The following is a 24,666-nucleotide window of genomic DNA, read 5'->3' as shown; positions in this document are numbered from 1 at the left end:
ACCTATGTCTCAAAAAGCTTATTTTAGAAATCAAGGGACCCCCCCATGACATCTTCCTGGTTTGGGGAAGGGGGTGGGTTGGGCAATGACTACATTTTTCTTAGGCTATTGATTGGGAAGTTTCATGGTCAATTATTTAAGAAAAAGAGGTCAGAAGATATTTTTATGAGACTGGGAAATTCAGATTTCATCTTTTGAATGAAACCTGTGATTATGGCTAATATTTTTGGTGTGTTATGTGTGTATATATGTATTTAATCATCAATACGACATTTTCTCATCTCTCTACTGGCCTGGAGAGGTGGGAAAATGTTTCTATATTCTGAGATTTGGTACAAGCCAGGGTATCAATCTCAGCTTGGTAAATGTGTCAAGAGAGTTGTTTCTGTTGTTTTTTTCTTGTGTGTGTGTGTGTGTGTGTGTGTGTGTGTGTGTGTGTGTGTGTGTGTAATTCAAGTATAAAATAGTTACAGTTAACTGAGTTAATGTAACTCCTTTTAGTTTGGGTTTTGAATTTGATTGCTTTGAAATGTCTTTTGTTAGCAAAAGAAAAAAATAATCTTTGACTCATCTAATATCACATGTTTATGGTAAGGGAAATATCACAAATCATGACCCCCTTCTGATAAATCTGTAGATTCATGATGTACTGAATTTTATAATCTGGTTTGGTTTGATGTCAAATTGACATATATTGTCAACAATCTCACAAAGTCTTTTGTTGGTAAAGGAAGAAAGTTGTAATCTTTGTCTTATCATCTAATCATTATATGTTTATGGAAGGTAATATATTTATAAGTTATGTGATATTCTTTTCTAATTGAAAAGAAATTATATTAAAAGTGTTTGGTTCTCTTGTAAATATGTAAGCGATTTGAACACTGGAATGTTAAATCCTGGAATTAACTTGTGATTGTTTTGAAGGGGTGGTATGTGAAGTATCTCAAATGATGTCCCCATTTTGGGATAAATCTGTGGATTCATGCAAAATATAATGATGAAATATTATTTTGCAGAATTTAATAACTCATGCTAATTGACTTGGATACTTAGTTGTTTTTACTATTGTTTATATTTGACATTTATTTATACTAGTTTTGAACTTTTGTCTACAACTTATGTGGTATCCATTATGTAATTGAATTAAGGAATCTTGCTTCAAAAAAATGGGGGATTTGTAAGGGACTGTTGGGTGTGGGAGTACTGCAAACTCTAGCACTGAAGCATTGTTTTACTGGTTGATTGAAGAGTGCCACGGGAGTTGGACTGGGGAAAATATTTAGGCACTTCTATTCTGGTAAATAAATGGAGGACTTGGAAAACTTGCAATCATTGTCTCTTGCCTCTTCAACATTTGCTTGTGTAAGGATAAACTATTCTAGCAGGAACCTAACAGAATCCCATCACCTTGCAAGAAGTAAAAAAGAAACTGTGCTATATCTGACTATCCTCTACTATGATCTAACCTCTTCTCTATCTCCCACATACCCCCCTCTCTCTTTTTTCTAGATTTATATACCCTATTGAGTGTGTATGTTGTTTCCTCTATGAGCCATTTCCAATGAGAGTTAAGATACCCCCATTCTTCCTCACATTCCTCCTTTCCATACCATTGCAAAATTTATTTCATGACTCTTTTGCCAGAAATAGCTTAGTGAGACATTACTTTTGATGTTCTTAATGCTTTATTGGTGAAATTTCTGTCATTGCTATGATTTTTCATCACATTACACATTTTCAAATCATTGCCCTACTTATGTCTCAAGCTATCAAGTAAGAAACAAAAGATCTAGAAGTATTTGAATCTACTTTCAAGGTGGAGTTAAGATGGCAATGTGAAAGCAGCATGCTCCTGGATATTTTCCATACACAAGTTTAAATGAATTCACCACATAAATTCCTAAGGTTACAGATCCCACCAAAAAACAAAATAAAAGAGGAAAACAAGTTCTCAACTCTAGACATCATGCAGCATCTTCCAGAGTGATCTATCACTTCAAAAGGAAAAGGAGACATAGAGCTTGGCCAGGCAGAGAGCAGAAACATCAACTAGAGTTTTCTAGTCACAGCACAGACCAAGTCCTGCCAGCTAAAGAGCAGCCCAGGTCCCAGCAGCTTGGTTGCAGACTAGATCCCAGCTTGGATAGATAGTAGACCAACAGGTAGGGTCTCAACCCCAGACAAAGTCTGAGCCCTGAGATTAAGGGGTAGCACACTAGTCTGGTTGGGAGCAAACCACAGCATAAGCAGAGGCTAGACATAAAGGAGGAAACAAACCTTTTGCATAGGCAGGCAATAACTAGCTTTCATAGGTAATACCTTGGCAAGCAATATGCCAGGGACTAGAACACAGTCCAAGCACAAAAAGCTCAAACTCTACTCTGTATAGCCTAGATAAAAATGAGTAAAAAGCCCCCAAAGACTGTAAGTCATAGAAGCTACTAGTCTAATAGAGAACATAAAAATGCCATATTAGAAGAAGAAAGCAGTGACAAATTACCTACATGGGAAATCTCAAAGGAGTTTATAAATTGGACTCAAATCAAAAACCTTATGGAAGAATTGTAAAAAAGATTTCAAAAATCAAAGAGAGGAAGAAGTAAATTAAAAAAAAAGAAATAAGAGCCATTCTGTAAATTATGAAAAATTGATAAAAGAAATCAACTCTTTCAAAAGTAAATATATATATATATATATATATATATATATATATATATAAAATATGGAAAAAGAATATAACATCAAAAAATAAAATTGACTAACTGAAAAAAAGATTATAAGTGATCTAAAAGTCAAATCAAGCAAATAGAAAAGGAATGAAACTCATCAAGAAGGAAATACAAAAGTTAATTGAAGAAAATACAACCCTACAAATTAGACTTGAACAAATAGAAACTATTGACTATGAAATGCCAAGATATCATCAAATAAAATGAAAAGATTGAAAAAAATTGAAGAAAATGTATGTCAACAATAAGGCAACATGTCAAAGCAGTTTTTAGGGGAAATTTTATATCTCCAAGTGTTTATATGAAAAAATAGAGACAAAGAAGATCAATGTAATGGGCATACAATTTTAAAAAGCTACAAAAAGTAGAAATTAAACTTCCCCATTTAAATCAAAGGGGAGATTAATAAAATTAAAAATATGAACACCATTGGTCTATTCAATAAAATGAAGAGTTGGTTTTATGAAAAAAACAATAAAATAGATAAACCTTTGGTTAATCTGATTAAGGGGAAAAAAGAATACCAAATTATCAGTATCAAAAAAGGAAAGGGTGAAATCACCACCAAATAAGAGGAAATTAAAGAGATAATTTAGAGTAATTTTGCTCAACTGTATGCCAAAAAACCTGAATGAAATGAATGAATATTTACAAAAATAAAAGCTACCCCAATTAACAAAAGTGAAACAGTAGCAAATGAATATAGTAATCTATTGTTTGCCATACCCAGACATTAGCTGCTGTAATAAGAATTCATTATTTGACAATGAATGAATTCTACCAATATTTAAAGAACAGTTAATTACATTTCTATACTATTTTTAAAAAATAGGAGTTCAGTCATATTTCTTTTATGACAGTAATATAGTTCTGATGCCTAAACCACAAAGAAGCAAAACAGAAAAAGAAAATTGTAGACCTATCTTACTAATGAATATTGATGCAAAAACCTTAAATAAATTTTTAGCAAATAGATTATAGCAAGTTCTTACTAAGTTAATACACTATTATCAGGTAGGACTTATACCAGGTAGGCAGAGATGGTTCAATATTAGGAAAACAATCATCTTAATTGAACATATCAATAACAAAACCAACAGAAATCATATAATTATCTCAATAGATGCAGAAAAATCTTTGACTAAATACAACACCCAGAAGATGGCAATGTGAAGTTAACATGTTCCCAGAGCTTTTGTCTACCAAAGATAAATGAAATCTCTGCACTGACATTCATTCAAAGTACAGATCCCACAAAGGGAAAAGAGAATGTTCAAAGAAGTTTTCAACTGTAGACATCATGGAGGATCTTTAATAAAGGTCTTTCTCTTTTGGGGAAAAGGGGAAGTAAAGTCCAGGAGGCAGGAGAGAAGGAAAACCAAGTGGAGGTTCTTAGCTACAGAGCAACCCAGGTCCCAAAAGTTTAACACAGCCGAGTCCTGGCACCTAGATAGCAAGTTATCAGAGAGGAACCAAATCCCAAAGTCTGAATCCTGAAAATGCTGGGTTAAAAGACAGGACTGGATTGGGAACAAACAACTGGTAAGTCAAAAACTGGACATAAAAAAAGGAAAAGAACCTCTGTAAAGGCAAGATATGCACTGAATAGGTAACATCTTGGACAATGACAAGCTGGACATCAGACCCCAGTACCAGGAAAAAACCTTGGACCTATACTCCCTATACATAGGGAGCAGAGCTAAACCAACAAAGATGGGCAAAAAAGCTAAAAGAGTGTTCACTATTAAAAAAAAAAACTACAGACAATGTTGATAATAATGCCATGTCTAAAGAAGAAATCAATGAAAAATCACTAACAGGGGAAGTATCAAAGCAATCTATAAATTAGACTCAAATACAAAAGCTTATTGAAGAGTTTAAAAAAGAATTTAAAAACCAAAGAAGGGAGGAAGTAGAAACATGAAAAAAAGTAATGAAAGTCATTCAGAAAAATTATGAAAAATTGACCAAATAAATCAACTCCATTAAAAATAAAATAACCAATTGGAAAAGGAAACAGAGAAGCTAATTGAAGGACAAAAATCCCTAAAAATGCAGATTAAACAAATTGAAACTAATGAATCCACAAGACTACAAGATTCCAACAAACAGAATAAAAAGGCTGAAAAAAACTGAAAAAAACTATAAAGTACCTTTTATGGAAAACGAATGCCCTGGAAAATAGATCCAGAAGAGACAATCTATGAATGATCAGACTACTAGAAAACCCAGGAATCTGGAAAACATCATGTAAGAAATTATAAGGGAAAATTGTACCAATCTGTTAGAACAAGATAACAATATTACCATTGAAAGACTCCACAGAAACCCTCCAGAAAGAGAGCCCAGTATAAAAATTCCAAGGGCTGTAGTAAACAAATTACAGAACTCTCAAAGAAAAGACAGAATATTGCAAGCAGCAAAAAGAAAGTAATTCAAATACCAAGGAAATACAGCCAGACTAACACAGGACCTATCAAACTCAACATTAAATTATAGGAAGACCTGGAATACCATATGTTGGGGAGCAAAGGACCTGGAATTACAAGTCAGACTGTAGTACTGTGCAAAATTCAGTATATACTGTCAGGAGAAAATATTGATGCTCAATGAAATAGAGGACTACAAGAATTCCCTGACAAAAAGACCAGAACTGAATAGAAAATTCACTTGCCAAATGCAGGACTCAAGAATTTCATAAAAAAAGGTAAATGAAAAGTGGAAGAAAAAAACAAAACAAAACCAAACAAATGTTGGTCAAGACCATCAAATTGTATACAAAATTAAAAGGTAAGATATAATACTTCTAATTCTTTAGAACTTTACATCTTTTAGCATAATTAAAGGGTAGAATATAATTGAAGAGAATGAATCTAAAGACTATAGGAGGGGTGGCTAGGTGGCACAGTGGATACAGCACCAGCCCTGGAGTCAGGAGTATCTGAGTTCAAATCCAGCCTCAGAAGGTAATAATTCTTAATAATTACCTAGCTGTGTGGCCTTGGGCAAGCCACTTAACCCTATTTGACTTGAAAAAGCCTAAAAAATAGATTATAGGTATAATTAGATCTTATCTTATCTCTCCAATGAAGAGGTCCAAGATGACATCTCTATGTTTAAGACAAAAAGTCCTGAAGAAAAGCGGGGGTGTTAACTTTAAACTTAAGCACCTCATTATACTTTGACCCTCTTTAATTCTACTGCAGTTAACACTTTGTCTAATGAGGGCATTATAAACTGGGTGGTTCTGAGTCAGTATCTGTGTAATTTACAATCATTTGTATAATTCTCAAGTTAGACCTTCAGAGCCTCCCAGTGCTTAGAGATCTTAAGATTTTTGCAGTTAATTAGATCAGGCTTTGACTCCTGCTTCACTTAAGAAGGGGTTAATTACCTGGAGTGAGAAGGGGGGGCAAAGTGAGAGAAAGAATAGACCTTGCTTCACTTAACTAGGGATTAAGTATCCTGGGGGTGGGGTGGCAGAGAGTTAGAAGCTGACCCTTGGTGGGTGGAGGGGCTGGGGGTGTAAAGTGTGAGAGAAAATAGGTCTGGGGGAGGGTCCAAATAGTTCAAGAGATAATATGGCTTTGGATAATACTTGGACTCATGAGAAGAAATGTATGTCCTTGAAAGGCACTTGAAAGGGGGATAAGGTAAAAAATAATTATAATTACAATTTGATACAATCTGAGTCACTGCTGATTGTCAAGCAAACAAGAAAACAAATTGTATTATTACCTTGATAACAGTATGAGCTTATCAAGTGATCAAATAATCAAACTGTGATTGGTGATACCTGATTGATAGTACTAGAGCAATTAATGACATCAATGGAAGAGTCACAAAAATTTATGATTTTAGAGGGAAAGGAGGGAGAATGTGGATGCTGAATAAGTTCTATTCAATAGATTTAGCCCACAGAGGGAATAAGATACATTTCTACTTGGATTTTAAAATCTAACTTAATATGCAGGGAAGGGGAGGACTAGGAAAGGGAATGGTAAGGGAAGAAGGGACTTATTAAAAGGAAGGCAAAGGTATAAGTGAAAATAAATTGAAAATTAAATTTTTAAAAGTAATGTCAAAGGAAAAAGGTATAAACATTTTGGTGAGGAGGAATAAAAGAAAAGGAAAGAGAAAAATATAAATGGAGAAAGATAGGATAGAGGGAAATACAGAATTAGGAATTATATATGTAAATGTAAATGGGATGAACTAACCCTTAAAACCAAAACTGATAACTGAATAATTTAAAAACTAGAATGCTACAATATTTTATTTATAAGAAACACACTTGAAGCAGAGAGAGATAGGATAAAGGATAAAGATAGAAGCTTGGAGCAAAATAGTATGCCACAGCTGAAGAAAAAAAATCAGGGAAATTGATCCTGATCTCAGATAAAGTAAAAGCCAAAAATCAATCTCATTAAAAGGTAAAGAAAGGAAACTACATCTTGTTAAAAGGAATCATTGGTAATGAAGCTATATCATTACTAAACATGTATGCACCTGGTGGTATAACATCCAATTTCCTAGAGGAAAAGTTAAGTGAATTACAAGGAGACATAAATAGCAAAACTTTAATAATGGGAAACCTCAAACTCCCTCTCTCAGAACTAGACAAATCCGACAACAAAATAAACTAGAAGAATGTTGAGAAGGTGAATGAAATCTTAGAAAATATAGATATGATCAACTTCTGGAGAAAACTTAATGGGACTGGAAAAGACTATATTTTTTTCTTGACAGTACAAGGCACCTATATTGAAATTGATCCTGTACTAGGGCACAAAAACCTTATAATCAAAAACAGAAAGCCAGAAATAATAGACACAGTCCTCAGACCATGATGCAAAAAAAAAATGCCCCCCCTTCTCACTCCAGGTATTTAACCCCTTCTTAAGTGAAGCAGGAGTCAAAGCCTGATCTAATTAACTGCAAAAATCTTAATGATCTCTAAGCACTGGGAGGCTCTGAAGGTCTAACTTGAGAATTGTACAAATGATTGTAAATTACACAGATACTGACTCAGGACCATGTAATAAAGGGTTTTGGAAAGATAAACCATGAAGCAATTTGAAATTAAATAGTTTTATCTTAAATAACAGGTGGATCAATCAGCAAATAATAGAAATAATCAATAAATATGAGATGCAGCCAAGGTAGTTTTGAAGGGAGGCTTTGTATCTCTCTAAATGCCTATGTGAATAACATATTGAAAGAAGAAATCAATGAATTGTGTATGTAACTAAAAAAAAAACTAGAAAAAGAACAAACTAAAGTTCCCCAATTAAATACCAAAATGGAACTTCTGAAAATCAAAGGACAGATTAATAGCACTAACAGCAAGAAAACCATTGATCTTATAAATGAAACTAAGTTGGTTTTATGAAAATTCCAATGAAATAAATAAACCATTTGTTGAGTTTATTAAAAATAAGAAAAAATTCCAATTTTTGCCACCACAAACATAGCTGCTATGAATGTTTTTGTGCATGTGAAGATTTTACCCTTTTTCATATTCTCTTCAGGGTATAGCCCCAGCAGTGGTATTGCTGGATCAAAGGGTATGCACATTTTTAAATCCATAAATTGGGGAATGGCTAAATAAACTGTGGTATATGCATCTGATAGAACATTATTGTCCTATTAGAAACCAAAAAGGATGGGAATTCAGGGAAACTTGGAAGGATTTACATGAACTGATGTGGAGTGAGATGAGCAAAATCAGAAGAACATTGTTCACCCTAATAGCAACATGGGAATGTTGATCAACATTAATGGACTTGCTCATACCAATAGGGCAATAATCAGGCCCAATTTTGGGGCATCTGTGATGGAGAATGCCATCTATATCCTGAGAAAGAATTGTGGAGTTTGAATAAAGAACAAAGACTATTATCTTTAATTTAAAAAAAAGTTATCTAATTATGTAACTCTGCTATATCTCATACTTTCAGTTTCTTTCTTAAGAATATGATTTCTCTCTCATCACATTCAATTTTTATTTATGCATACCATGGAAATAATGTAAAGACTAAAACACTACCTTCTGTGAGGGGTGGTGGGAGGAAAGCAAGATTGGGGGGACAGAAATTGTATAAGTCAAAATAAAATCTTTCAAAAAAATAAAAAGAAGAAAGAAGATAATTAAATTACCAGTATCAAAAATGAAAAGGGTGAACTAACCACATATGAGGAGGACATAAAGACACAATTTGGAGCTACTTTTGCCTAACTGTATGTCAATAAATTTGATAACCTGAGTGAAATGGATGAATATGTACAAAAATAAAAACTTACCAGATTAACAAAAGAGGAAATAAATGACTTAAATAACCCATTTCAGAAAAAAGAAATGAAACCATCAATAAACTCCCTAAGAAAAAAGACTCCAAGTCCAGATGGATTTACTAGTGAATTCTACCAAACATTAAAGGAACAATTAATTCCTATTATACAGAAATTATTTTAAAAAATAGGAGTTTTGTCAAACTCCTTTTATGACACCTACTTGGTGTTGATACCTAAACCAAGAAGAACCAAAACTGACCAAGCAAATTATAGATCAAACTCCCTAATGAATATTGATGCAAATATCTTAATATAATTTTAGTAATGAGACTACTCCAAGATATTACTAGGATAATACACCTAGATCAGGTAGGATTTTTACCAGGTAGACAAGGATGGTTCAACATTAGGAAAACACTCAACATAATACATACTATAAAGCAGCAGCAGTCATCAAAACTTCCAGGTCCTGCTTTAGAAATAGAGTAATGGATCGATAGATTAGGATAGGTTTAAAAGAAGTAGCAGTAAATGACTACAGCAATCACTATTTGACACATCCAAAGACATCAGTTTCTGGGTTAAGAACTCACTAATTGACAAAAATTGCTAGGAAAACTGAAAAATAGTATGGCAAAACCTAGGCACAGACCCACATCTCATATCCTATTCCAAAACAAGGCCAAAATGGGCACAAAATTAAGACATAAAGAGCTACACCCTATATAAATCAAACCAAGAAATACTCTATCAATAAGATCTATATAAAGGAGATAAATTTGTAACCAAACAATAATCCAAACAATATAAATTGCAAAATGAATTATTTTGACTATATTAAATTAAAAAGTTTTTGCACTTATAAAATCAATGCTGCCAAAATTAAAAGAAAAGCAGAAAGCTAGGAAACACTCTTGACAACTTGGAGTTCTGATAAAGGTTTCCAATATAAAATATATAGAGAGAAAATTGCATCAAATTTATAAGGTCACAAGTCATTCCCCAATTGATGAATGGCCAACAGATATGAACAGAGAGGTTTCAAATGAAGAATTTGAAACTGTATATCATCATATGAAATAATGTTCCAAATCATTATTTATTGAAGAAATGCAAATTTAAAAAACAATGAGATAATTGTGTTCCAACAGTTTCTTCTCTATTTATTGTTGTCTATAATTATTTTAAATGGAATTTCTCTAGTATTTGCTCTTGGACTTTGTGGTTTATTTATAGAAATATTGATGATTTCTATGGATTTATTTTCTATCCTGTCACTTTGTTGAATTTGTTAATTATTTCAAAGAGTGTTTTAGATGATTTTCTTGTGTTCTCTAAGTATACATCATAACATCTGCAGAGTAAAAACTTTGCAATCTCATTGGCAATTCTGATTCTTTAATTTCTTGTTCTTCTCTTATTGTTGCAGGTAGCATTTCTAATATTGTCTTGAATAATAATTATGATAATGGGCATCTTTGTTTCACCCCTGATTTTATTGGAAATGCTCTGAGTTTTATCCTGTTACATATAATATTTGTTTATGGTTTTAGATAGATATTATTTATTATTTTAAGGAAAAAATCCATTTATTCCTTAACTTCCTAGTGTTTTTAATAGAAATGGATGCTATAGAATATAAAAAAGGCTTTTTCAGCATCTAACTGAGATAATCATATGATTTCTGTATGTTTTGCTTTTGATATTTTTATAAAATTATGTGGAATGTTTTCCTAATATTGAATCATCCCTACCTACCTGGTATAAATACCACCTGATCATGGTGTATTTTCCTAGTAATAACTTGCAGTCTCATTGCTAAAATTTTATTTAAGATTTTTCCACCAATATTCATTAGGGAGATTGGACTACACTTTCCTTTATAAGTTTTGATTCAAGAAGAATTTAGGTATCAGCATCATGTTGGTATCATAAAAGGAGTTTGGCAGAACTCTTTCCTATTTTAAAAGTAATTTATGTAGAATAATAATTAATTGTCCCTTAAATGTTTGGTAAAATTCACTTGTAAATTCATCTGGACCTGGAGACTTTTTCTTAGGGTGTTTACTGATGGTTTCTTCAATTTCTTTTTCACAAATGGGGCTATTTAAGTAATTTATTTCCTCTTTTGTTAATTTGGGCAGTTTGAATTTTTGCAAATATTCATCCATTTCACTTGGGTTATTCAATTTATTAGCATATAGCTTGCCAAAGTTTCTGAGCATTATCTTTTCATTTCCTCCTCATTGGTGGTTGGTTCACCTTTTTCATTTTTGATACTGGTAATTTGGTTATCTTCTTTCTTTTTTAAAATCATATTAGCCAAAGATTTGTCTATTTTATTGGATTTTTCATAAAACCAATTCAGTTTTTATGAAATCAATGTTCCTCTTGCTTTCAATTTTATTTATCTCTCCATGTTTAGAATTTCTACTTTGATATTTCATTGGGGGTTCTTTAATTTGATATTTAATTGGGGAACTTTAATTTGTTCTTTTTCTAGCTTTTTTACTTGAATACCCAATTCATTGATCTCCTCTTTCAATATTGTATTCATATAGTCATTTAGAGATACAAAGTTTCTCCTCAAAATTACCTTGGCTGCATCCCATGCATTTTGGTTTTATGTCTCATATTATCATTTTCTTCAGTTTAATTATTGATTGTTTCTATGATTTACTTTTTGATCCAGTGTTATATAAGATAGTCATTTAATTTCTAATTAGTTCTTGGTTTATATTAATTAAAAGATTCACTATAGCTAAACTGTCACTAATTTCAGATTTAATGTAAAAAGCTAATATAGAAAAAAAAGCCTTTCAACTTACTTCATGATCATTCCCTGAACACCCATTATGAAGAGAAAAATCAAAAGGACTGAGGTAAGAGAAAGGGAACAGAATCCCACTGGACTTTTGAATGTCTTTTCAGTCAAAGAGCCTCCCATTTACCATGTGCTTAGAATGTTTTGAAATGTCAAAATTTGGTCCCCTGCATATTTGAAACATTTCCTTTACATTTCATCTTGATTCTTTAAAGTCAAGCTACTCAACTTCTTCATGTGAAAAAAATTATATATATATATATATATGTATATATATACATATATATATATATATATACTATGCAAACTGATGAGGTTTACATGTATAACAGACTTCTATCATTTATTAACATAGAATTTGTTTCTTTTCAATAAGTAGAACTAACATTTTTGTAGTAGAATCAATTTTATTAGTAGATTCATCTTGGGTACTCCCTCAAGTTTATACATCCTGCTCTGAGATTACTGGGCTGCAGAAATGTGCCTATTTTAGAGTGTTGCTTTAAAAGGTAGCTTTTTAGCTTAGGCAAACATATTTCTAGTGAAATTTTTGGTTTTTAAGACCAAATTTGGTCATTATGTTTTGGAAAGAAACATCTCTGCTAGAGAGCATGCAAAATTGAGAGAGAGAGCTAGCTCAAATAAAATTCAGTAATCCTTTTAATTATATAAATAAATAAATATTTTTCTGAATATTTTTCAATTGGGGAATGCCTTAACAAACTGTGGTATATGTATGTGATGGAACACTATTGTGCTAATAAAAAACAGGAGGAATGGGAATTCAGGGAAGTCCAGAAAGATTTGCATGAACTGATGCTGAGTGAAATGAGCAAAACCATAAGAACATTGCACACCCTAACAGCAATGTGAGGGTGATGATCAAACTTAAGGGATTTGCTCATTTCATCAGTGCAACAATCAGGCACAATTTGGCACTTTATGCTATGGAGAATACCATCTGTATCCAGAGAAAGAATTGTGGAGTTTGAACAAAGACCAAAGACTGTTACCTTTAATTTAAAATAAAGTTATCTTATTATACAATCTTGCTGTCTCTTATATTTTATTTTTTTCTTTTTAAGGATATTTTTTCTCTCAACATATTCAATTTAGATCAATGTATAGTATGGAAGCAATGTAAAGACTATCAGACTACTTTCTGTGGGAGGGGTGGGGAGAGGGATGCAAGATTAAGGGAAAAATTGTAAAATTCTAAATAAATAAAATCTTTTTAAAAAGTAAAAAATAAAAAATAAAATCTTAGAGCACTCACTTAAAAATAAGTAAACTGTTTTCTTCTTCGGATGTTTTTTTCCTTATAAAAATGATGATAACCCTTGATAAAGATTGTAGAGCACTTTGCACCTTATTTTTTAAAATATTCCTGAGAAAAATGTATTATTATCCACATTTTAGAGTTGAGGAAATTCAAACAGATTTAGGTATAGTAAATTACCCAGTATCTCAAAAGTTATGATCCCCAATTACAAGTCCAATGATCTTTTCCCTTTGCCATCTGAATTCCTCTAATTAATAGTTAACTGTCTATTGCAAATAATTATTGAATTTTAAAGGTGATTTTTCCAAAACTGTATAAGATCAACATTAAGTCTTTTTTACTCAAATTAAAATGAAAAGAATTACAACTGTCTTTCCTGTGTTTTAAATGTTATTTGAAAACTGATAATAGTACTTTCATCCAAACTGTTTCTCTCCATATCTTTCTTATTTTTTATTTCAGAATTATGTGCAATAGTCCATCTCTCTTGGCTTAGAACCAGTTTCCCACAGACTGGGATATTTGACAACAATTCATGGGAAAAATGATTTAGTACTTTTAACTGACCACTGACTCAATGTGAATTAGCATTATGATGTGGTTATTTAAAAAGTTTATGCAACCTTAGTCTGTACTAGTTGAGATTTGGCATCTAGAACAAAGTCCTGCAGATTGTGCAATGGTCAGCCAACATTCAAAATATTGGTATTATGGACATCACACTTTTAGGAGAGATATTGACAAACTAGATAAAAATTTTTAAAAGGTGAAAAAAAGATTCTTTATAACCTGGAAATTATCTTTTATGTAGAGAAGTGGAGGTAACTGCACTTGTTTAATCATCAGAAAACAAAGTATCAGGCAGAACATGAAAACTGCAGTCAAATACTTCAAGAGATATCATGTAGTAGAGGAATAGATGTATTTAATATAGCCAAAAATAGAAGGAAAAATGTGTAGAAGTTATATCTAGACATGTTTCAATTAAAAAATGAAGAAATGTTTTATTGTTATTATTGTTTTCTTTTACATACATATTAACACACACAATTGAATTTGGCTAATGGTAGAAAAGATTGCCTGAATAAACAAGGAGCATACTAATGCTCATGAAAGTGATCAGAGACTGCACGAAAATAATTTGTATGTCATAGAATGTCATGGATAGAATTCTTTCTAAATTTCCTTTTAATTCTAAGATATTTCACATGTATCTGCCTAATATCTGACTTTTTGATTATGCAGGAACAAGAATAAAATGTACCCATTCATATATTTTTATGATACTTTACTTCAAATTTTAGTTGTGTAAGTCTGCCATTTTAGGTTGTATAATGCGATTAAGGGTTTTATATTCTGTTCAAGACATGAGCATTTGCTTTTTTTTTTCCTTCTGGACATGTGTACATACCCAAGAGAGAAAGCAAAAAAAGAGATTTGAAGTTCTAATTACATAGTAAGTTTAAAACTACTGAGAAACCTGTTAAAGTTTAAGGGACACACACACAAACACAACTGAAATGTGCATTTATATAAATTCAGTTGTGTATGAGTGTATTTAAAGGAAAACAACAGTAGTGATAAAATTTTCCTTCTGGTGAACAAATCACTTTTACACTTTTTGATCTAATGACATGCACAATACATGTAAGGGTTGAATTAAATGATTATTTAGATCTCTTACTTGTGAAAGCTTTTGATTCTGTCCTTAATAGTTTTAGCTAATGAACTCTTTTACTTTTTTTTTTTGCAGTTTGATATTTAGTTTTATTTGTCTAGTTACATATTATGGAAGTTTTTCAACATTCATCCACTTGCTTATTTGTAAGTTACACATCTTACTACTAATCTCCTTTCCAAAGGCCCTCCACTCAGTGGCAAATAGTCTGGTAAAAGTGGTAATATATATTTTATGTTTAAGAAATTTACATATGAGCCATTTCATGAATGAGGAATTAGTACTAAAGAAAAAAGAAAGAATACCATAGAATAAAAAGGAAAAACAGATGAGAAATTTTTATTGCATATTTTCAGATTTTGTAGATTTTTCACCCCCTCTGGATATGGATGGCTTTGTCCATAACATGTCTCCCAGTGTTCTCCTAAATCTCTGAACTACTGAAAGAAGCTATCATAGATGATCAATTCACAATACTGTTGTTAATGTGTACAATGTCCTCTTGGTTCTGTACCATTTGCTTAGTATGAGTTTGTGTAATTCTTTCAATGCTTCTCTAAGGTCCTATCATTCATAGTTTCTTAAAGAAAAATAGTACTTGTAATATTCATATAGCATAACATACTCAATCGTTCCCCCAAAAATGGGCATTCTCTCAATTTCCAATTCTTTGATATATATATATATATATATATATATATATATATATATATATATATATATATATATTGAACATGTGTAACTTTTTCTAATTTTTGTGATAAACTCTGCATAAAGAACTGATATTGATTTTACTGAGTCAAAGGGTATGATCACTTTTATTGCTCGTTGGACATAGTTTCATATTGCTCTCCAGAATTGTTGGAATATTTCACAATTCCACTAACTGTCCATTAATATTTCATTCTTCCCACAACTTCTCCATCATTGATCAGTATTCCTTTTTTGACATCTTGGTTAATATGATAGGAGGTACTTAATAGTTATATTAATTTGCATTTCTCTAATCAATAATGATTTGGAGAATTTTTTTCATATATATATATTTAGTTTTAATTTTTTCATTTGAAAGCTCTTGGTTTATAACCTTGAACCAATTATCAATTTGAATTGTAACCTTTTAAGTTTATTTCATTTCTCTATATATTTTAGAAATAAGGATTTTTTTTTAAATTATTTTTATTTAAGGCAAGGGGATTAAGTGAGTTGCCTAAGGTCACACAGCTAGATAATTATTAACTGTCTGAGGCTGGATTTGAGTCCAGGTCCTCCTGACTCCAGGGCTGGTACTCCATCCACTGCTTCACACATTTGCCCCTAGAAATGAGATCTTTATTAAAAATATTAATTGTGAAAATTGTTCCCCAGGTTTCTCTTTTCCATCTAATCTAGCCTATAATTGATTTTATTAGTGCAAAACTTCTTTAATTTAATATAATCAAAATCATCCACTTTGCAATTTATTATGTATGTATTATGTTTGGTAATATATTTATCCCCTTTTTCATAGACCTGATAGAGTGAGTATTTCATGATCTTTTTAAGATATTGCCTTTTTTCTGTCTAAATCCTATACCCATTTTGATAGTATTTTAGTATATTGAGTGAAATGTGGGTTTATGCCTAATTTTTGCATTATCCAGTTTTTTCAGCAGCTTTTCAAATATTGAGTTCTTATTGCTGCAGCTAATATCTTTGGGTTTGTCATACAACAGATTAATTTAGTAATTAGCAACTCTTTCTTATGTAACTATTTTTTGTTGTTGTTTTTGCAAGGAGATGGTGTTAAAGTGACTCACCCAAGGTCACATTGCTAGGCAATTATTAAGAGTGCCTGAGGCTGAATTTGAATTCAGGTCCTCCTGACTCCAGGGTCAATGTACTGTCCACTGTGTTACCTAGCTGCCTCCTTTTATAACTATTCTAATCCTCTGCTCCATTACTCTATTTCTTAAATAGTACCAGACAGTTTTGATGACTGTGACTTTAGAGTATAGATTTAGATCAGATACAGCTAGGTCACCTTTCTTTACATTTTTTTCATAATTTTCCTTGATATTCTTGTTCTCTTGTTGTTCCAGATGAATTTTGATACAACTTTTGATTGTTCTATAAAATGAGTTTTTTTGGTAGGTTGATTAGTTTGGCACTGAATAAGTTATTTAATATGGAAAGAATTGTCATATTTCTAATATTAACTCATTTGAACCATGAGCAATTGATGTTGTTCCAGTTTTTTAGATCTGATTTTAATTATGTGCAAAATATAATGTAATTGTGTTCATACAGCTTCTGGGTTTGTCTTGGGAGTTAGATTCCCAAGTATTTTATATTGCTTACAGCTAATTTAAAATGGAATTTCTCTTTTTGTGTATTGCTTTTGGGTCTTGTTATTCAAAACAGAAAAATGCTAATTATATACATTTATATCCTGCTACTTTATTTAAGTTCTTAATTGTTTCAAGTAGTTTTTTGGTTCATATTCTATGGTTTTCTAAGTATACTATCATATTCTGAAAAGAGTGAATGAAAGTTGTTCTTCCTTTTTGCTAATTCTATTTACCTCCATTTCTTTTACTTTTATTATTGCTAAAGCTAACATTTCTTAAACTATATGGAAAAAGTAGCTCTTATACTATATGGAAAAGTAGGCAATAAGGTCATCCTCATTACATATGTAATTTGTTAATATAACTGCTTATTATTATTTTAAGGAAAACTTGATTTATACCTATACTCTAATGTTTTTAATAGAAATGGGTGTTGCATTTTTTGTTTTTATTTATTTTCATCTATATGAACATGTATAATGTTTTAAGTTACAAAATTCTCTTCCACTGTCATTTCCCACCCCCCCCTTCCCTTAGCAGCTTACAGGTTATCATTGTACATATGTATTTTGATAAACATATTTACAGATTAGTTATTTTCATTATGAGATATTAGGATTAAGGGAAAGAGATACATTAAAGATAAACTTTATAAAGTGTTCATCAGATTCTGAAGGGTTTTTGTGTGTGTTTTGTTTGTTTTCTTTTTCTTCCTCTGGGTGGGGATAGCATTGTCCATAGGTTGTCTAATATGGTTGATTGAGCTCCCTGAACTGCTGAGAGGAGCTGCTTCCATCAAAATTAATCATCTCACAATGTTGTTAATATGTACACTATTCTCTTGGTTCTACTCCCTTTGCTCAGCATCAGATTCTATAAGTTACTCCATGCTTCTTTAGAGTTCAACCATTTATGGTTTCTTATAGAATAATAATATTCCATAGTATTCAGGCATCATACTTTGTTTAGTGATTCTCCAATTGATGGATATCCCCTCAATGCCCAATTCTTTGCTACTACAAAAAGAGCTGCGATACATATTTTGGAAAATGTAGGACTATTCACTTTATTTATGATTTCTTCTGGATATAGACTTAGCATTGGGATTGCTGAATCAAGGGGAGTTTAATTGCTCTTTGGGAAGAGTTCCATATTACTCTCTAGAAATGTTGAATCAATTCACAACTCCACTAGTAATACATGAATGTCCCAATTCTCATACAACTTCTCTAATATTAATCATCTTCCCTTTTTCTCATCTTGGCCAATCTGATAGATATGAAATGATATCTCATTGCTATTTAATGCACTTCTCACCCAAATGAAGTGAGATCTAAACAACTGGAAAAATTTCAAATGCTCATGGTTAAGTCAAGTTATAATATACTCAAAATGACAATTGTACCCAAATTAAATGACTTATTCATTGCCATACCAATTAAACTGCCAAATAACTCCTTTACTGAGTTAGAAAAAATAGTAACAAAATTCACTATATTAAATTAAATCATTTTTGCACTAATAAAATCAATGCTGCCAAAATCAGAAGAAATGCAGAAAGCTGGAGAAAAAAATCTTCACAACATGGAATTCTGATAAAGGTCTGATTTCTAAAATATATAGAGAATTGCAAGACGTTCCCCAATTAATAAATGGTCTAAGGATATGTACAGTCCATTTTCAAATGAAGAAACTAAACATATTTATAATCATATGAAAAAGTACTCCAAATCATTATTGATTAGAGAAATGTAAATTTAAAAAAATAAGGTATACCTCATATCTATCAGATTGACCAAGATGATAAACAAGTGAAAATGATCAATGTTGGAGAGATTGTGGAAGGATTGGAACATTGAACATTCTGTAATACCGGAAGAATTGTGAACTGATCCATCCTTTCTGGAGAGCAATAAAGCATTATACCCAAAAAGCAATAAAACTGTTCATACCTTTTGATCGAGCTATCACAATATTAGGTCTATATCAAAGAAATTATGAAAAAAGGGAAAATTCCAACATCTTCTAAAATATTCATAGTAGCATCTTTTTGTAGTGGCAAAGAATTGGAAATTGAGGGGATGCCCATTCAATTGGGGAATGGCTAATCAGGTTATTATACATGAATATTTTCTAATGTTATTATTCTATAAGAAATCATAAATGGTCAGACTCTAGAGAAGCTTGGAATGACTCGTGAGATCTGATGCTAAATGAAGGGAGTATAACCAAGAGAACAGTGTAGACATTAACAACAACACTGTGAGATGATCAACCTTGATAGAAGAAGTTCCTTTTAGCAGTTCAGAGCTAGGACAGTTGTATTAGACCAGCTATGGACAATGCTATTCACATCCAGAGGAAAAACAAAACAAAACAAAATAAAACCAAAACATATTAAAAAAAAACCCTTCAGAATCTGATGAACACTTTATAAAAAATTATCTCTAGTGTATCTTTTCCCCTTAATCCTAATTCTTTAAACTAAAAATAATAATCTGTAAACATGTTTATCAAAAATATGTCTGTTCAATGCTAACATAATTGTTCTTTGCTGAGGGGAGAGGGGTGGGAAAGGGAGGATGGAATGAAATTTTTAAATTTAAATTTAAACTTAAATTTAATTTTAAAATTTAAATTTTAAAAATATACACATGCCTATGGATGAAAATAAATAAGTAAATATTTTTAAAGTGTATTTTGACTCTATCTTCTCCTCTCCCCTCTCAAAGACATAATTCATTGACATAATCTTGAAACCTCTCATTATGCAAGAAACCTGCATAAATCTTTCTTAAGGTTAATACAAAGAAATATTAGGATATGTGTAGGGAGACTGAAGGGGAAAATGTAGGAAAGATGAGTCATGAGACCTACAGAATATGGAACAATGAACTATAAGGGAAAAAAGAGAGTCAAGTCTGATGGCTCATCACATTTTCCAGTAGGAAGTGAATTCCTTTTAGCTTTTGATAGTTATAAAAATTAAATATTATCAAAGATATTTTAGAATTCAAATAAAAATAAAGCAATTTCCTAAGAATCCACCTGCCATACTAGATTTGTAGTTACAATATGATATTGATGTTTTAGCTAAACCTCTTTTTAGCTATCTATGTCCTTCTGCATGTCATTTAACTCTCTGGATGCAAGCCATGTTTCACAATGATTTGGGGATCTCCATTGAATCATGTTGTAGTAGATAGAACTTAGAAAAGTCTAGAAGGTTTGACTCACTTTTCATTTCTTTCACATAAAAATCATGGGGTCTAGGTGAAATCACAACTAGGCTTCTCTCTAAGCCTAAAAGTAGTTGAAAGATGTCATTCAGTATTGTTAGGTGCTGTTTTTTCCTCTGTTAATTTCCCATTTATTTCATATGAGTGCAATGGTCCCTGAGATCTACAATGTTACTTAAATGCAGAAAAAAAAGTGTCCTGATAAGATAAGAGAATTCTAAGGCTGCCTGCTTGAGAAGGACTAGAATTTAGAAATACAGGCAATTTTAGGAGATATAGAATGAGAGAGAAGGGAAGAACTTGGAGATGGCTATGAGACACCCCAAGATTCATTTGATTCCCAGTACCTGGTACCAGAATAATGGGAATTATTCATTGCAAAATAAGAAGAGTTGGATTTTGAGCCATAGGGTTAAGATTTGAATCTTGATTCTGCTACTTAGAACCTATTTGAGGGGTCATCATAAGCTTCATAGTATATTTTTAATTTGAAAAATGAAGGGAAAAAATGGAATGAAACATGAATTTATATAAAATTCAGAGTGTGCCAGACCCTGTGCTAAACAATTTACAAATATCATTTCATTTGATCTTCACAAAACTGTGAGGTAAGAACTTATTATTACCATTGTATAGTTAAGGAGACTGAAGTAAAAAGAGATTAAGTGACTTGCACAGGGTCACACAGTTAGGAAATGTATGAAATCAGATTCTACTGCCATTCTAATGTAGATTCTAGGTTCAGCAATATATTCACCATGAAACTTAGCTGACTAACTGAGTCAGTTTGAACAGAAGACTTTTGAGGACTTTTTTATTTAATATCAAGGGGCAAAGGGGTGGCTAGGTGGTACAATGGATAGAGTACCAGCCCAGAAGTACCTAAGTTCAAATCCAGCCTCATACACTGAATAATTACCTAGCTTTGTGGCCTTGGGCAAACCACTTTATCATTATCAAAAATGATTGAAAATGTTCACCTTTTCTTGCTGAACGATAATGAGATTTAAAATTTTTCATCTTTGAAAATACATTTTCACATAGATACTACCACATTCTTAGAATATTCCTAGACAAATGATTTTAATCAGTCTTATACAATACTTGAAAGGCATTTAAATAATTCAATTAAAGTATTTTTTATATTTTCTGTTAAATATGTCATTACATTTCAGAGTAATCATTTTCAACTGAAAAGATGCTCATCAAGTGTACAGTTAAATTGATTTTAAAATGTAGAAATTTCCTTTCACTTCTGTTATCTAAAAAAAATGTCACTAGAACTGTATTTTGAGTTTGGGAAATATGTATAGGAATAAAAATTTTTATTTCAACCAACCATTAGTTGGGATTCAAACAATGTTTGTTGGCATTTATTTGAATTTATTGTAGCATAAGTTTTGCAAATGTGTTATTTTATCTAATAAATTTAGGTTTAATCCATTAAGACAGAGTTACAAATTTGCAAGAAAAACTAATTTCCAAAGTTATTTAGTGTTTCATAATAGTGATTGAAAATGTTGCTTCTGGTTCAGAAAAAAAAAAACAGTCTTAGTAAAAAATAAAAAAATCTTTATAAACATTCAAAACATTTTTTTCTGTTGTTATTAGCAGTAACATGTATGTGTATATGTCTAAGTAGTCATATATATGCATAAATGTAGGTATATATGTGTATAGATATGTGAAATCGATAGATCGATAGATCAATAGATAGATAGATGTGTGTATAAAGATATAGAAGAATCCTGGTTGAATGTTTGCATTAGAAAAGTTATCTTGATTGAGAATTTTCTTTTTCAGTATCAGAAGTAAAGTTTTTGTCCTATTGCTTTACACTATTAACAATGCAAGTGGTCCAGCCAAAACCAGCCATTAGCTGATAAAAGAACATATGGGAGACTAAGTAAAATATAAGGGTTAAATGCTGTGAAATTTCTAAAGATTTCACCAAAACCTTAAAATTAAGGAAATGAAAGATGATATCCCTTTTCCCAGTCCCGTTATGTACTAATAAGAAAATTACATCTTTGGGTCATCTTAATCTTTCCCAATAAAACGGGATGAACAGATATCACTGGAATATAGTTTTATTCAATCAGAATAGGATTATGCACTTTATTATTTTTATAATGAGATGCATTTTAAGCCTGCTTAAATAGAGCTAGATTATTTGGCAAATGGAGAGCATTTGTTATATCTCCTGATTATCTTTAGGATAAAAATACCCCTTCTTTTTATTTCTAGCTCATCTTAATATTTTAGTGCTTGCTCATGCCAGCAGTGCAATAGGCACTGAAATAAGAAAAAATTTCATAGAATAAACATATCTTTAATTTGCTGAGGTTCCTAATTTTTTAAATATGTTGTTCTCTATTGAGGAAATAGCATTCCAGACATGTGATCTTTTTAAGCACTGCTATCAGAGAACCTGAGCTTTTTGTGTCACTTAAACTTCCCAGGACTCCAGAGTAATAGAGATAATCATAGAAAAGCTTTATGATACCCTGAAGAGATCATGAAAAAGGATAAAAATATCCCCTGTACTGGGGCAGCTAGGTGGTTCAATGAATAGAAAAGTGGCCCTGGAGTCAGGAGGACCTGAGTTCAAATTTGACTCAGATACTAAATAATTACCTAGCTTTAACTTTGGGTGTGCCATTTAACCCCACTGCCTTACAAAAAAAAATTTTAATTCTCCCTAATTTTATTATCCCTAATTATCCCTAAAAAATTATCATAGCTCTGTTTGTGGTGGCAAATAATTGGAAATTGAGTGAATGTCCATAAATTGGGGAATTGCTGAACAAATTGTGGCATATGTACATTATGGAACATTATTGTTCTATTAGAAACCAGGAAGGATGGGAATTCAGAGAAGCCTGGAAGGATTTGCATTAACTGATGCTGAGTGAAATGAGCAAAACCAGAACAACACTGTACACCCTAACAGCAACATGAGGGTGATAATCAACCTTGATGGACTTACTCATTCCATCAGTGCAATAATCAGGGACAATTTCAGGATATCTGCGATGGAGAATGCCATCTGTATCCAGAGAAACACCTGTGGAGTTTGAACAAAGCCAAAGACTATTACCTTTAATTTTTTTTAAAAAAAGTTATCTTATGTAATTTTACTATCTCTTATACTTTATTTTTCCCATAAGGATATGATTTCTCTCTCAATACATTCAATTTTGATCAATGTATAACATGAAAACAATGTGAAAACTATCAAACTGCTTTCTGTGGGGGGGAAACAAGATTGGGGGGAAATTATAAAATTCAAAAATAAATATATTTCAAAAAAGAAATGCCTTATGAGATTTTGGTAACGAACAAATGAGATAACAAATATAAAACACTTGGTAAGCTTAAATTGCTAAAGAAAATGATAACTTTTACTCAATTCTTTATCAGAATTTTATATACACACATATATATATACATATAATTTTTAAAAATAAACAGTCATTGCTTTTCTTTATTTTTCTAAAGGATATATCCTCTTTTGATCCTGAGATAAAGTGAAGTGATAGTAAATAGTAAAACCTTAAGTAATAATGACCTCCATGGAGAAAATCTGTCTTGGTGTCAACTTTATCATATTCTGACAAAATAAAAATCTTTCAATGGGTTGTGAAAGCAACCATATTGTATGAGCCAAGACACTTGTGAAAATTCATTGTCTTCTATTACTACAAGTATCTTGTATTTCTGTGCTTGCCAAAATGTAAGGGCTCATATTTAGAAAAAAAGAAAAGGTTTCATTGCTTATATCAAAGAAGTTCCCCTGCCTTCATTATTTTTTTACTTTCTCTAAATGTGAACATAAAAATTGATAACCTCTTTACAGAAACCTCTCAGATGAGATGATTTCTGAAATTGCAACTTGACACTTTTTATGAAATAAACTGAGTCTAGAATCCTGAGAGACCCTCAGAACATGAACTAATACTTCTGAGTTTCAGTATGAAAAGCAATTATAGGGAGTTCTTGGTGGCACAATCAATAAAGTACTAATGCAACCTCAGACAATTAATAATTAACTGGCTGGGTGACCTTGAGCAATTTACTTAAACCCCCATTGCCTTGCAAAACTAAAAAAAATTTTGATATAATTTTCTTTATTATCAAATAAGACTAGAAAGTTGCATGCATATTATTCAAATATGTATGCCATATTTATAAATCTTTTTCATGTTCTAAGGCATAAATTAAAATAAAATGCAAAATTTATGTTTAGGTGTGTTAATATTCAAATTTGAATGGTAATTAGCAAATTTA

This window comes from Macrotis lagotis, chromosome 2, assembly GCF_037893015.1.
Source record: "Macrotis lagotis isolate mMagLag1 chromosome 2, bilby.v1.9.chrom.fasta, whole genome shotgun sequence".
In the NCBI taxonomy this organism is placed as follows: Eukaryota; Metazoa; Chordata; class Mammalia; order Peramelemorphia; family Peramelidae; genus Macrotis; species Macrotis lagotis.
The sequence above is the reverse complement of the archived record's forward strand: the minus strand, read 5'-3'. Positions refer to the sequence as shown.